The sequence below is a fragment of the Monodelphis domestica genome, chromosome 3 (assembly GCF_027887165.1).
Source record: "Monodelphis domestica isolate mMonDom1 chromosome 3, mMonDom1.pri, whole genome shotgun sequence".
NCBI lineage: Eukaryota > Metazoa > Chordata > Mammalia > Didelphimorphia > Didelphidae > Monodelphis > Monodelphis domestica.
Window position 1 is genome coordinate 321,965,257 of NC_077229.1, and position 16,389 is coordinate 321,981,645.

Sequence of the window (16,389 nt, forward strand, 5' to 3'; positions counted from 1 at the left end):
ACCCAGATTTTCTGTTTCTGCTTACAACAGGGCTCTGCATTCAGTAGATGATTCATGTTGAATTTGTCAAATTGAATCCATGGATTCTAAACCAGAAGAAGGGAGGAAAAACCTTCGATTGCTATTGTGGCCTGAATTTTCTCTTTGAGAAAGATGATAACACAGAACAGTTGCAGCTCAGTGGGGTGAGCTGAGTTCCAATTTGGGATTAGCTACTGGATCAGGAATGTTAGAGGAAATAGCACTTGACCTGTCTGTTTCTCATCTGGAAGAGGAGCAGAAATAGACAGAGCACAATTCATGCTGAAGAGTTGTTATCTTGTTAATGTTTGCAAACAACTGGCTGGGGATACACAAACAAAGCCGATTAAACCAACACTCTCGAATATACTTGTCCAAGTGGTTCTCACATAATCATGCACCAGAGGCAGGCGTGTATTTTTGTTCCTAATTGTTTACAGATATGGAGCTTCTCAACATGTGTGATTGACTTCCTTGTGGTTTTCTCAGGGGCTGAGGCAGACAGGAGTAGCAGCAAGATGGTGAATACTCTGAACACAGAAGAAAACAAAACCCCATAGACCTCAGCTACTTTGATCTGGCCTTGATTTGCTTATTCCATTACTGCCATGCTTACAATGTTTGGGAAAACATGAGTACTTCATATATTCAATTACTTTCTACCACATTTAATGGGTATATGGGGTGTTCAGGGAGGACTAGCACCTCCGCTATGAGGGTGTGCTAAGTCCTTTTCAAGGTTGCTCACCTACTTTTGGTGTCCATCTTTTACCTAACTCTCACTTGTGACTCCAAGAAACTATAGCATGCACCCCAGCCACACCTGATAAAATTGTGTTGGCAGATGGGCTAAACCAGGTTAAGAATAATCAACATACCTCAAACCCACAGGTGAGTTAGAGGGATGGTAACTGCAAACATGTGAAGATTCCCTTGGTGGAATGGATGGATGATAACAATTTGTTCCAATGGCCACGAAGGTTACTGAAACAGGCATTATGAAGCTCTTAGACCTTAGTCAGACATCAAAGGTGTCAAAGTCATCCATTGTATCTTGGGCCATTGCCGCCATTGCCAGTTCTCCTGATTTTGTCTTGCCACTGGACTTCACTGACTCTGGAGAGAGAGTTAGTTTGATGAATATATGTAATTTTACCTCACTTCAATCCAATGTGATAGGAAAATGAAGGATGAACAACAATGACAAAAAATGATATTATATACTTTTTTTTTCTTCCAGAAGAGAAAATGCTTGTGAATACATTTAAAACCCACATTGGCTATATTTAAGGGTTCATAGCTGCAGAGCTGGAAGGGACCTCAGAAACCACTTAATTCAGCCCTCAGATTTTATACATATGAAAATGAGACTAGTGAAGTTAAGCCATTGACTCAAGGTCACAGAGATAGTAAAAGACAGAATTAGGATTCAAATGCAGGTTTTATGACTCTAGCTTCAATGCTCCAGGTTCTGTGCTTTATTCCTAAGAAACAAATCTTTATTAAAATTACTCCATTATCACAAAATCTTGGAGTTGGAAAACACTGCAGAGGACATAGTCCAAGCTGTATTTAACCTAAAACTTTCTTGAAAAATATGAAGTGAAGGGAGAAAGCTCTACTTCCCAAGGTAAGTTATCATACTTTGGGATAGTTCTAATTGTTAGGAAGTTTTTGTTGATAATAAACCTAAATTTTCTTCTTTGCATCTCTCACCCATTGTTCCTAGTCCTTCCCTTTGGGGCTAAGAAGAACAAGTACAGGGTGTCCCAAAAGTCTTATTTTTTAAACTTTTAAACTTAAGCTATTTAAGTTTGTTAAAACTTTAAACTGCACTAAGACTTTTGGGACATGCTTTATGATTTCTCCTTTCACACAACTATCCTGATAATGTGAAATAATGCTATTGTTTTCTTCCTAAGAGTTCTCTTCCTCAGGCAAAAATCTTTAGTACCTTCCACCAATTCTCATATTCCATGGATTTGAGAACTTTCATTGTCCTGACTACTCTACTCTGGACACTAGCTTATCAATGCTCTTCCTAAAACGTGTTTTTGAGAATCAAACAAAACCTCAGATGTAGTCCAACTCAGGGTAGAGTACAGTGAAACTATCACCTCTTTATTTCTAGAATTCCTAGAATCTCTTAATATATCCTAAAATCACTCACTTTCTTGGCTATCTTTCACCATTGACTCATATCCAAAGCAATCTGTGCAAACCACAAGCAAACTTTTTAAAATTTTATTTAGTCAATTTAGAACATTATTCCTTGTTTACAAGAATCATATTCTTTCCCTCCCTCCCCTCCCTCCATCCCTTCCCGGAGCCAACACACAATTCCACCAGGTTTTACATGTATCCTTGATCAGAATCCATTTCCATGTTGCTCATGTTTGCGGTAGGATGATCATTTAGTCTACATCCCCAATCATATCCCCATTGACTCATGTGATCAAGCAGTTGTTTTTCTTAGGTATTTCTACTCCCCCCCCCCAGTTTTTCCTCTGAATGTGGATAGTGTTTCTTTCTCATAAATCCCTCTAAGTTGTTCAGGATCACTGCATTGCCACTAATGGAGAAGTCCATTACATTCGATTGTACCACAGTGTATCAGTCTCTGTGTATAATGTTATCCTGGTTCTGCTCCTTTTACTCTGCATCAATTCCTAGAGGTTGTTCCAGTCTCCATGGAATTCCTCCACTTTATTATTCCTTTGAGCACAATAGCATTCCATCACCAACATATACCACAATTTGTTCAGCCATTCCCCAATTGAAGGGCATCTCCTCATTTTCCAATTTTTGGCCACCACAAAGAGCATAGCTATGAATATTCTTGTACAAGTCTTTTTCCTTATTATCTCTTAGGGGTATAAACCTAGCAGTGCTATGGCTGGATCAAAGGGAAGACAGTCTTTTAAAGCCCTTTGGCTATAGTTCCAAATTGCCCTCCAGAATGGTTGGATCAATTCACAATTCCACCAGCAATGCATTAATGTCCTGGCTTTGCCACATCCCCTCCAGCATTTCATTACTTTCTGTTGCTGTCATGTTAGCCAATCTACTAGGTGTGAGGTGATACCTCAGAGTTGTTTTGATTTGCATTTCTCTGATTATAAGAGATTTAGAACACTTTCATGTGCTTATTACTAGTTTTGATTTCTTTATCTGAAAATTGTCTATTCATGTCCCTTGCCCATTTATCAATTGGAGAATGGCTTGATTTTTTTGTACAATTGATTTAACTCTTTATAAATTTGAGTAATTAGACCTTTGTCAGAGGTTTTTGTGATGAATACTTTTTCCCAATTTGTTTCTTCCCTTGTCATTTGGACTTCTCATAGACTGTCTTGCTGAGGTCACTTACCCCAAGTCTATTCCACCGATCCTACTTTCTGTCTCTTAGCCAGTACTAAATTATTTTGATAACCACTGTTTTATAGTATAGTTTGAGATCTTGTACTGCAAGACCTCCTTCCTTCGCATTTTTTTTCATTATTTCCCTGGATATCCTTCATCTTTTGTTCTTCCAAATGAACTTTGTTATGGTTATTTCTAATTCATTAAAAAAAGTATTTTGGTAGTTCAATGGGTATGGCACTAAATAAGTAAATTAATTTGGGTAGGACTGTCATTTTTATTATGTTATCTTGTCCTACCCATGAGCTATCAATGTTTTTCCAATTGTTTAGATATAGTTTTAATTGTGTGGAAAGTGTTTTGTAGTTGTGTTCATATAGTTCCTGTGTTTGCCTAAGCAGATAGATTCCTAAGTATTTTATATTGTCTAGGGTAATTTTAAATGGAATTTCTCTTTCTAATTCTTGCTGCTGAGATGTGTGGGAGATATATAGAAATGCTGATGACTTATGTGGGTTTATTTTGTATCCTGCAACTTTGCTAAAGTTGTTGATTATTTCAATTAGCTTTTTAGTTGTTTCTCTAGGATTCTTTAAGTAGGCCATCATATCATCTGCAAAGAGTGATAACTTGGTCTCCTCATTGCCAATTTTAATACCTTCAATTTCTTTTTCTTCTAATTGCTACAGCTAGTGTTTCTAGTACAATGTTAAATAATAGAGGTGATAATGGGCATCCTTGTTTCACTCCTGATCTTATTGGGAAAGCTTCTAGTTTATCCCTATTGCAGATGATGCTTGCTGATGGTTTTAGATATATACTGTTCATTATTTTTAGGAAAGGCCCTGCTTTCTAGTGTTTTCAATAGGAATGAGTGTTGTATTTTTTCAAAGGCTTTTTCTGCATCTATTGAAATAATCATGTGATTTTTGTCGGTTTGCCAAGCAAACTTTCTGCTGAACTGCTGTCCAGAGTGTTCTCCCTTCCTTCCTTGTTCCTCCCTCTATTGTCCTCTTGTGAATAGAATTCAGACTCATCTTTTTTGAACTAACTCAGGGGTCACCTCCACAATGAAGATCCTCCATTGCTTTTGTGAGTCATGCGTGGTACTGTGTCTATCTCTTATGCAACAACCACATTCCATTTTGTATTATAATAATTGGTAGATGTGTCATATTTTCTTGTTGCTGGACTCAAAGGATTTCTGTGGTCTGACACAATGAAGCAAACTCATGGTTGGTTTGCTTTAGTGAAGGATACAGGATTATAGAAGTTTCCAGTCCCTAGATGGTCCTGGGTAGTCATAGCTACTTTCAAATAGTTCCCTTGTCTGGTCAGTCTGATAATCAGTATAGTAAGTGGAACTGGGACTTCTTTTTTTAAACAAACCCTTACTTCCTATAGTAGAATGGATACCACATATTTATTCTAAGGCAGAAGAGAGGTAAGGGCTAGACAACAGGGTTTAAGTGACTTGTTCAGGGTCACATAGCTAGGAAGTATCTGAAGCCAGATTTAAACTCAAGGCCTCCCTTGTCTAGGCCTGACTATCCACTGAACCACCTTGCTGCTCCTCCCTGTTATCTTTAGGATTAAATATAAATTTCCCTTTTTGCCATTTAAATCTCTTGAAAACCGGCCCCTTCCTACTCCAGCAGTCATGTTACACATTATTCCCTTCCTTGTTTGCACTCCTCACAGAATACAGCATCTCTTCCTTCTATTCCTTTGTACCAGCTGTCCTCCATGCCTGGAAGGTACTCTTTCCTCACTTCTGTCTCTGGAAATCCCTTGGAATTTGTTTTGTCAGCCCAAGCACTTACTTTCTTTCCCATGGAGCTTTTCCTGATCCCCCTTAGTGCTTGTATAGCCTCTCCCAAAACTATCTTCATTTTTCATACATTTGGGTATATTTTAAATATAGGCATATAATATTCATGTTGTTGCTCCCAATGGATTGTAAACTGTTTTGGGAAAGGACTGTTTCATTTTTGTCTTTGTATTGCTAGTGCTTAGCTTAATTCCTAGCTCATAGAAAGCACTTAATAGATACAGAATGGAGTGTTAGAGGTAATGTAGGGAGAGGGTTACTGAATTGTGAGAAAGAACTGTAATTAGCTATCTGAATGACTAAATCAATGGCTTAACTTTGCTGCACTTTAGTTTTTTCACCTATAAAATGAAGACAACAGATTAGATGGCTTTCTAATGTCTTTTTCAACTTTTGTATTATATATTCTATAAATAACTTTTATTATCCTCTGAAAACATAATTTATCTTATTCCCCTATTTTTGCTAATAATAGTCCTTCTTGAAATTTTCCTCAACTCTACCACAAATCATCCCTTGCTGAAATCATTAATTATCTTTCAGCCTTTAGTTCATATAGAGAAGCATAGAATTTGTGAACTGGATCCCCACTGGTCATCTAGTACAACATATACTGAAAAGAAATTTTAGCCATAGTATACCTCAAAAGTGATTGTCCAGTTACTAGTTGAAGACTTTCAAGGAGGGGGCTCTTATCATCTTTTAAAGGAGGCATCCCATTTTTTGATGGCTATAATAATTGGGAAGTTTTTTCTAAGCCTGAACTGCTTCACATCTAGACTATTGCAATAGGTTGCTGGTTTGTTTCCCTGATACAAGTTGTTTTTCCCATTCCAGTCCATCTGCCATTCAGCCACAAAGTGATTTCCTTAAAAGTGTCTGTCCAGGTTATCCCTTCCCTCCATATCTCCATTCAATAACTCCCAGTGGCTTCTTATCACCTTTGCGATCAAATACAAAAAACTCTGACATACAAGAGCCCTTCATAATGTATCCTTCCCACACACATCTTTTCAGTCTTCTTGCACCTTACATTCACCCCCATTCTCTCTGATACAAATATACTGACTTCCTTGATGGTCCTCGAACAAGACATACCATCTCATGGTTCTGGGTATTTTCATTGTTCATTCCATATGTCGACACTTCTCTCCCTCTCCAACTCTGCCTTCTGGTTTCCCTTGGCTTCCTTTAAGTCCCAACTAAAATCGCACTTTCCACAGGAAGCCTTACCCAATCCCTATTAATGCTAGTGCTTTCCCTCTGTGCATTATTTCCTTTTTTTTTTTAAACCCTGTATGTAGCTTGTTCGTCTATAGTTGTTTGTATGTTGTTTTCCTCATTTGATTGAAAGCTCCTTGATGGCCAGGACCTGTTTTTTGCCTTTCTTTGAATCCCTATTGTTTGGCACAGTGCCTGGAGAATGGTAGACTCACAATCTCCTAGAGTTATAGAAGTCCAATGGCAGAGCAAAAGTCAGAACTATTGGCATTGACCCTGGAGGCAATGGATGACCATGGTATCTTTAATGTCTGGCCAAACTCTAAGCATTCTGCAGTATCTGCTTCATTTGCCTTCATGGCCATTGAGATGTTTGTAGTATTCAGGGAGGGCTAATATCACTGATGTGAGAGCTTGCTGAGCCCTTTTCAGGACTTCTTATCCACCTTTGGTACTGACCAAATGTGACTCAAAGAAGCTATAGCATGTTCAGTGGCCACACCCTGGTAAAACCATATTGGCAGATGAACTAAGTCGGGTTGAAGGTAACCTACAGGCCTCAAACCCATCAGTGATTCAGGGGAATGTCTACTCCAAGTGTGTGAAGACTTTCCCTGGTGGCATGATTAGATGAGAACAATTGATTCCAACAGCCATGATGTTCTTACATGAAGCTCTTCTTAATATCTATCCTAGTCCCCAGGTGGAAAGAACTTCTGTGTTCTCCAAGCACTTTATTTGTAGCCCTCTTATCAACAAATTACATTCCATCTTCATTATGTTACTTGTGTATGTGTCTCATCTCTCCCACTAGACCATAAATGCTTCGGGGAAAAGACAGTATCTTGCATCTAGACAGTTAGGAGGTGCATTGACTTGGATGTTCATTTTAGAGAGAGGAAGATGTGAAATTAAATTTGGTCCCAGACACTTGCCAACTGGGTATTTTTGGTTAAGTTACTTAACTGTTTGCCTCAGTTTCCTTATCTATAAAATGGGGAAAATAATATCATCTATCTTCCAGGGTTATTATGATGATCAAATAAGATAAAATTTCTGAAGAATGTAGCACAGTTATGTAATAGATGCCATACAAATGCTAGATTATTCATGATTATTATTACTATTCTTTTCCTGACTCTCAGCCTTCAACTTTAGCTCAGTGCCTTGTATAAGGTAAATATTAGATGAATTTATTGAAAGCCATATGACCTTTAATTTACTTTGGGAGTTTGATGGATATATGATGTCATATATGTGAGTATACTCTCCAAAAGTACAGAAAACAACTTGTCCCCTTGCCTTGTCATCCTGAATGATTATTATATGCACTTTTTCATAGGTTTCATTCTCCAAAGAGGCTCTTACAGAGGCCAAACTCATTTTCTCTTGTGTACCACTCCAGCTCTCCATCTGTTATCTCTTCTTGATGCATGATGATTCTTTCCCAGGCATACAAGTCCTAAGTAATGCCTTTTATGCCATTTCTTCTAGTCAAGTTATCATTGATAACATGTGGGAGCCTGATTATATAACTCCCCATCCACCTTTTCATTGCTATTTGGGGTTACTTGCAATTTTAATTCTGCGGAGGTCACAGTGTTCCATGACTGGAGCATTAACCTCATTAACATTAACCTCCAGACAAATACTAATAATAAAGGGGTGGGTTTTACATTACTGAGCTGTTTGACATCATGGAAATCCTGGCACAATTTCTTAAAGGCAATCAAATCTGATATGGTCCATCTACTCAACTTAAGGCACAATTCATTGAACCTCTGAAGGCCTGGTTGGCAAATAAGATTTAATTGCTAATTCAGACTTAATTGCTAATTCAGACTGTAGGCAACACACACACACACACACACACACACACACACACAAAGAGCATCATTTTAATGACCTAAATATGGCAAAACTTACTTAGTGAATTTTATAATGTTATAAAATGATTCATTTAACCACATATTTAAAAAAAAAACAAGTGTAAGAATGATTATTGTCTAAATGAGCAATTAATTTTAATATGCAAACAAATGATGGTATATTAATATAATGGAATACTGTTGTGTTGTGAGAGATGATGAAAGACATTGGTTCAGAGAAAATTGGGAAGGACTATATGAACTGATACAGAGTGAAAAAAAGAGAACCAGGAAAAAATGTATACAATAAAAACATTGTAAAAGCAAACAACTTTGAAAGATTTTAATCTCTTATCAGTGCTGTGACCAATCATGATTACAGAGGACTAATAATATTTTATGCTAGTTACCTCCTGAAAGAGAGGCAATGGATTCAAGAAGCAAAACAAGACATATATTTTTGGACATGGGCAATGTGACAATTTGTTTTGTTTTATCATACATATATGTTATAAGGATTTTCTTTTTCCTTTTAAATTGGGGTGGAGGTGGGAGGGAGAGAATATGAATACTTCTTAATTAAAAAAAGCAAGTCCTGTTTGGAACTCATGCAGGGTATTTGACATGACATTAGCTAACATTTTGATGAATATATTTATCTTAACCTCTCTAATTCTTTGATTGGTAGCAATACTCTAGATGACTGAATAAAGTTTTTACCTGCTGTCTTGTTATGCAGCCTCAAGCTATTTCAATTTCTACCTGAAAGACTTTATCTAAGGAGAACAATCAAGGCTGCATTTTGTTCTGCTGCATTGACTGTTTTGCTAAAATAAATATAAATATATTATATACATATTAAATACACACACATATACTTGGATCTTATGTTCTCTGTGCTCTTAAGCCATTTGTGTGACCATAAAAATGTGATCTGTAATAGAAAAATTACTTTAAAAAGGCTGTCTGTTTCCTTCTCACATAGTATGTTCTCTATGCATGCACAGACTATTCTCATAAAGATTTTATAGAGATGAGAAAACAGGCATATGGTTCAGTAGTTGCTGATATCTTATTGGTCACCTTCTTTTTGGCAAAAGCCTTGTCGATGATCTTTCCCACTCTTTTGGAATCTTCCTTTCTTTGGGATTTCTTGAGAATGGGTCTCTGAGTACTGTTAAAACTGAACCATCTCCAGCACAGATTTCTCCTGTAAATACTTGGTTATGTCCAGCTGCTCTTCTCAACTTCAACTTCTTAAATGCTCTTTCCACTTCTTCATAGAGTACATCGTGTACTGAGGTGTTGTCATGATACTACTATTGTTTCTGATGAGAATAGATCCCTATAAAAATGCCAACAAAGCTATTCTGTTTCAAGTCGATTTGTTTCCCTTCCAGGTTCATCTATAAATGATTTCAGGATAACCTAGATTCACTGGATTTCATACCAAGTTCTCTCCAATCTTGTTTTCTCTTTATAAGCTGTGTGATATGATATTGGAAAAGAGAGAGAGGGTAGTAGCATTGCCTAAAGTATTCCATCCTCTTCCTCTCACCCCCATACCCTGGAATGGTGCTGGCCTTTAACTGTCTCTCTTTAACTGGCAAGTAAGTTCTTTGCTGGCTATGATAGTTTCTGAGTTCTTCCAGGTATCTCATTTGGGGACTATTTTCCATCCATTAATCTTTAGGGAGTGATAAACATTGGTGTTATCTTACTTTTATCCATTTTCCATTTTTCAGGGGTGAAAGTTGTTTCAATTAACTTTCTTGGAACTGCTATAGTTATGCAAGGTTTGTATTAATCTGTGGGGTTTTTTCTTATAGTTCAGTGTTTATTTTGACATTGGCACTGATACCAATCATTTGTCCAACGGTGAATAAAGCTGATTCTGAAACCCCTGCTATTTTTATAGCCAGCCACTAAGTGACAATTAAGATTCATTCCATTTATGTTTCTTTTTCATGTTTTCATCACATCCAATGCATTCTGACTTTCTTCTTGAATAAAATATTTATAATATGAAAGAATGGCTGAAAGAAAATATTGTGATATGGGTGAATGAAAGAAAATATTTGTAATATGAATGAATGAAAAAACAGTCATTGAATATTTACTACTCTAAGTTCTAGGGATATTAAAACATGAGATAGTTCCCACCCTTAAGGAACTGAGATCCTAATAAAAAAATAGATAACATATATGGGGGAATTATAGCAGGGAGGGATATTTTTGTTTGGAAAGTCTCAGGAATGGTGAGCAGAGCCACAGAATAGTAGATTAACACATTATTTCCATGATTTGTGGATTCTAAGAAATGTATGAGTTTCTGGTCTTTTGAAATTCTTTTTTCTGCAACATGGGTTGCCATGCCCCCCCCCCAAAGAATAAAAAGAAGTTAATGCATAGTGCCCAATTTTCTAGTTATGAATCTTTCCCCATTTAGTCAGGCTATCTATCCTTCAGATGACGAACACACATGGTCTGTTACAGGCACTTACTTAAGTAGGAGCCCTACTAGCTTGGTAAGATTAAACAAAACCCTCCTGTATTATCCAAGTTATTGCTTGGGGCCTTCGAAATGGAGCAAATAGATGTGAATAGGTTCACTTATCTTGGATAATGGAATCCCTACTCTATCTCAGGTTCGATGGCAGACAAAGTTCTTTCCGCACTAGAACTGACTTTCATTTTGTTGTTGGAGTGAGTACTTAATATATGTTTGTTGAAGAGGTAAGGAGGGTGATTAGATCAGAAGATACCTAAGGTTACCTCCCATCTCTTCTGGCATGGCAGTTCTTCAACACAAGTACACTTGGTAGACATTCAGTGTTTCCTGATATTGATGGGACAGAGCAGAAATACTAATGCAATGAGATGTCCTATTAATCTGCTGTAAATCATTTTTATGTAAACAGACCTGGCTGGAATTACATGAGGTCTTCATGGCTGCCAAATAAAAAAGGAAGAAAAGAAAAGACCCTTGATTCCTGTCACTTACCTCAGATCCATCCAGTTGATATGAAAGGAGGAGTTTGTCCTATTTTTAAAATTGACTATGAAGTGCTTATTACCTAGTTGGAACTTTTTAATCTTTACCATACATTTCTGTGAGTCACACAGCTGTTAATCCCTCTATTTACTTACACACATAGTTGTCTAATGTGTTTTATAACTCATGCATAATTACAGTGTCTGTATCTTTCTAAAGATACACTTGTGGTAAGACCGAGATCCTCCAACTCCTGCAGAAATGCTTGCATGGGAAAAAAATCCTTTGTTTTCTTAACAGTATCTAAATCATCCCTTAACTAGCAGGATCTATGCTTCTACCTTCAAAATACATGTTTGGAAAGAGAGGATGAAAGTGGTTAAAGGATTTTTTTCCTGGCTTGGGCATTTATTTGAGCTGGCTAGCCTAATAATTCAATGTGATTGAGCTATAACAAAGCCCCTTCATCCTGGAGACAACAGAAATCATGAAATAAACTCTGGAAACTAAGTGAGGATTTTTGTGGGGAAGCTCATGCAGTTCCATGGAGCAAGACGACATAGCAAGTATCTTTGAAACTGAAGCAGATGAATCACTAGAGTCTTCAAGATTATCTGCAGATGTTAAAAAGTGTCCTCTCAGTTTAAATTAAGCTACAAGGTAGAGCTGGGCAGGGGTATTTAAACACATAAATGGTGAAAACAGGTAAGAATGGAATTATGTTTAGTATCTTAAGTAGCTGAAAAATCTTTCTTTTGAAAAATTATTTTAATTTTTAGTAATTGCCTTTTAGACAGCAACATGTTATTTTTTTACTAATTATTTATTATCCTTTTGCAAACCCATTTGAAGACCCATAGTAGCAAATAGTGTGCAGAGCAGTAATATAAGAGCATAGTTTGGTAATAATAACATGTTAGAAACTTTTCCCTATATCCCATAACTTTTAAAAGTAATTTGTGAAAGGCATTATTAACAGTGATGTCAGCACAGTTTAAATGGCTCCTTCAAAGAAAAGTGCACCTGCAGTTTGATATAAGCAATGCCTTGTGGGTATCCTGCCCTACTTAACATTTAGGGGGAGAATCCCAGTTCTTCTGTGCAGGGTCTAATCATGCTGTTTAAAGTAGACAACGGGGGTTGGCGACTCTGTATGAGTGGAGAATTTTTCCATGAAATTAAGTGGAATGAGAACTTGTTCCTCATGTACCTTATATGCCCTTATACAAGTGCTGGGGTTTGCACATATGAATGACTCCAGATCTGAAAATGTAAGGTTTGACTTTGGTGGCTCAGCTGAGAGATGATGGAAAGATTGATCACTAGGATAAAGAAATCATGGAGAAAATTCTTCCCATTCTACAAATAGCAAGGAATTGTTGAGAAAGAGTAAATTGTACTTTATTATTTAATTTTTTTGTGAATAATAAATTAAATTCTTTTTTGATATCTTTTTTTAATAGCATCATTCCAAATGCATAATTCCTGCCTTATTCCCTAGACAGTCCTTATAACAAAGAATAAGAATGAAAGAGAAGGGGGGGGGGAGATAGAGGTTCTGTAAAATTTCCCAACATATTAACCAAGTGTGACACTGTATGCCCTACTTTATACCCCTATCCCCCTGACTTATGCAAAGGAGAAAAGGAACTATATTTTTCATCTCTTCTAAGGGGCCAGCCTTGGTCATCATAATTACAAAGCATTGATTTTTCCATTCATATTATTGCAAAATATTTAAAATAAAAATTATTATTTTTAAAATAAAAACCATTTTGTTCCATCTTAGAATCAATACTTTTTATTGGTTCTAAGACAGAAGAGTGGTAAGGGCTAGGCTATGGGGGTTAAGTGACTTGTCTAGGGTCACGCAGCTAGGCAGTATCTGAGAGCAAATTTGAACCCAGGACCTCCCTTCTCCAGGTCTAGCTCTCAATCTACTGAGCCACCCAACTGCCTCCCCCCATTGCATATTATTTTAAAAAGCCATTAAATCACCTTTAGGTCTTTAGTTTTCTTGTCCCAATCTTTGCAAGTATTCTCTGGAGACTAATGATTTGTTTAAATAAAAATTTTCAATGCCCTATGGGGTAGTAGGACCAAAGTCTGAATCTGAAGTCAGGAAGATCTGGATTCAAATTCTCCCTTAGACATTTACTAGCTGTGTGAATCTAAGCAAGTTACTTAACTACTGTGCTTTAGATACCTCAACTGTAGAATGTGGGCAATAATAGCATCTATCTCACAAGGCAGATCTGAAGACAAAATTAGAGAATGTATTGAAATGTTTTGTAAACCTAAAAGTGCTGCACTAATATAAGCACTATATTTTTGTTCAGTTCTGACTGCAACCCAATTTGAGATTTTGGGGGCAAAGATACTAGAGTAGGTTGCCATTTCCTTTCCTAACTATTTTTACAGATGAAGAAACTGAGGCAAACAGGTTTAGTAACTTGCCCAGGATCACATAGCTAATAATTACCTGAGACTGGATTTGAACACAGGTCTTCCTGATTCCAGGCCTGGCTCTCCTTCCACTGCACCACTAATTGTCCAAGGATTGTATTAATAATGTTTAATTAACCATTAAATTAAACACATGATTAATACAATATGTCTTTACTTTCTTATATTCTTCCCTCTTGATATCATTCCATTCTTTCATTTTGAATATCTAATCAAATGATTTTTTTCCATGAAATATTTTCCTCTCATACTTCTCTCTCATCTCTCCTTTGCAAGGCCAATCATATCAGCTATTTGGAGGTTTTATATATATTAAATAGTTGAATGAATGTTATTCTTGCTAGAGTAGACAAGAGAGATGCTGTGGAATAGTAAAGAGCTGGACTCAAAATCAGGAAAACCTCTGTTGAAGTCCTGCCTCTGACACCCAGAAACTTACTTATCCTTTCAATGCTGGAGGCAACTCTCAAGAAGGAAACAATCAGTACTGCTGGAGAGAGTTACTTACCTTAGTTAACTTACTTTGAAGTTTCCTACACAGACCCTCTCCTCTACAGTGTAACAAGTGTGAGCAAATCAGATTGAAAACTGATTGGGAAATGCTTAACAAAACAGATAAAAAATAATATGGTTACAGATAATGTGAATTTGTGGTTTTCTCAGTCCACATGCTGTCCTTTGGGACCCATTTCTTTTTTATGCCATTGACCTGGGGCATACCTACAAAAAAGTTAAAAGAGCCCCAAACAACTACATTTTCATTCAATTCAGCAAACATTTATTTAGGATCTTCTATGTGCCAGGCACTATGCTAAGCACTGAGGATACAATCTCTCTCTCTCTCTCTCTCTCTCTCTCTCTCTCTCTCTCTCTCTCTCTCTCTCTCTCTCTCTCTCTCTCTCTCTCTTTCTCTCTCTCTCTCTCTCTCTTTCTCTCCTGTCTCCCTGCCTGTATGTCTGTCTTTGTCTTGATATGTAGGTATTTAGACAGAGATAGAGGTATATAGATAGATCTAATCAGAGATAGATATTGTTCCATGTGGATAATATACACACACACACATATAGATATGTTGATGTCTATCTATACATATCTCTATGAAGGAGGTTACAATTATGGAGGAGGAGAACACACAAAAAGGATCTGATAAGGGGATGGACTCATGGAAAGTGTGGAGGGGGGTAAAATGTAAGAATCCTGGAAATAGAAGAAGGGAACGGATTGTAAAGGGCATTATATTCCAAACAGAGGACTTTATATTTGTTCCTGGAGTTAATAGGGAGCCAATAGAATTTATTGAAAAGGAGAGTGATGTGGTCAGAGCTGTACTTTATGCATGGCTCCTTAGTATCTTTTCAATGTCAAGAGACCTGCTACACGCTGAGAATTTCCTTGTGATTAATTTATTGGAGGGCTTGGCCAAGATTTGTAAAGTCAAGTATGGACAGACAGATATGTGTGTCATTGAAGGTAAAGCCTACATTGATGAAATTACATGTCCATTAGAGTTAAAAAAGAACAAGCTTAGCAATGATTAGAACACCCCCAAAATGAAAGGGGTTGTCTCATGAGGTCATGACTTCTTCCTTCACTTGTGGCTTTCTAACTGAAGTTGGATGACCGCATTTTAAGAATGTTGTAGTATAACTTCATGTATGGCTATATCTAGGGGTTTCTGAAGTTGCTGCCAACTCTGAGAGTGTGCAATTCTCTAATTCCATCAAATAAGAGAACTCAGCACAATCTTAAAAAATGTTTCAGCAGCAGGTTTAGTAAATAGCAGGTTTGAAAGAAATATAATATATCTCTCCTCTCTACGTCCTTTTTTGGGTGTTTCTTAGGGAATGTGTTATTTTTGTATAATACGGAATAACATGTTTGGTTCAGGATATTAGCCCAGTGAGATACAAAGGCTAAAACAAGTGTGGATTTGCTAGAAGGGGAGGATGGAATTAGTAATGTGTGTGGAACCAATGGAAATTTTATGGTCTGAATATAGCTTTGCCTCCTTTTCTAGGATATGAATAAAGTTGGTTGAGGATGAATACTGGGAGTGGAAAAGTTATTTTGACTATTGTTAAGTGGAAGGGACAAGTAAGGACTAGCATGGTGGAATGGGGAAAGAGGAAGAGGGACACAGGGACAGCCTGTGACATGCTACAAAGATACTTTCCCTGACTGCCTGAAAAAAAAACAAAAATCATTATGCATGTGGATTCTCAGCGGGACATTCATATCTTACTTTTACATACCTATTGTCCTTAACAGTAGGAATATTATCAAGAATTATAAATGATGATACTATGATTTCCCATAATTAGAGAGAAGGTTTTACACACACACATGTTCTGTGTACTCTGATATTATACAGACTCTGGAAAAAATTAGGCAAACAATTCATTGTATGAGAACAGAATGATATACACTCTTGGGTAGATTGTTCACGTATACATACACAATATTTTAGATAGAGGATGCCATTTTGAATTGGGTCTCACTAAATTAAAAAAAAATACATAATGCCTGTTACTAAAATGCTACCCTGAGGTGCCATGAATGGAGATCAATGCTAAATGTCTCTCATTTGCATGTTTGCTATTGTCTAGTGTGTGGTTGGGCAGGGA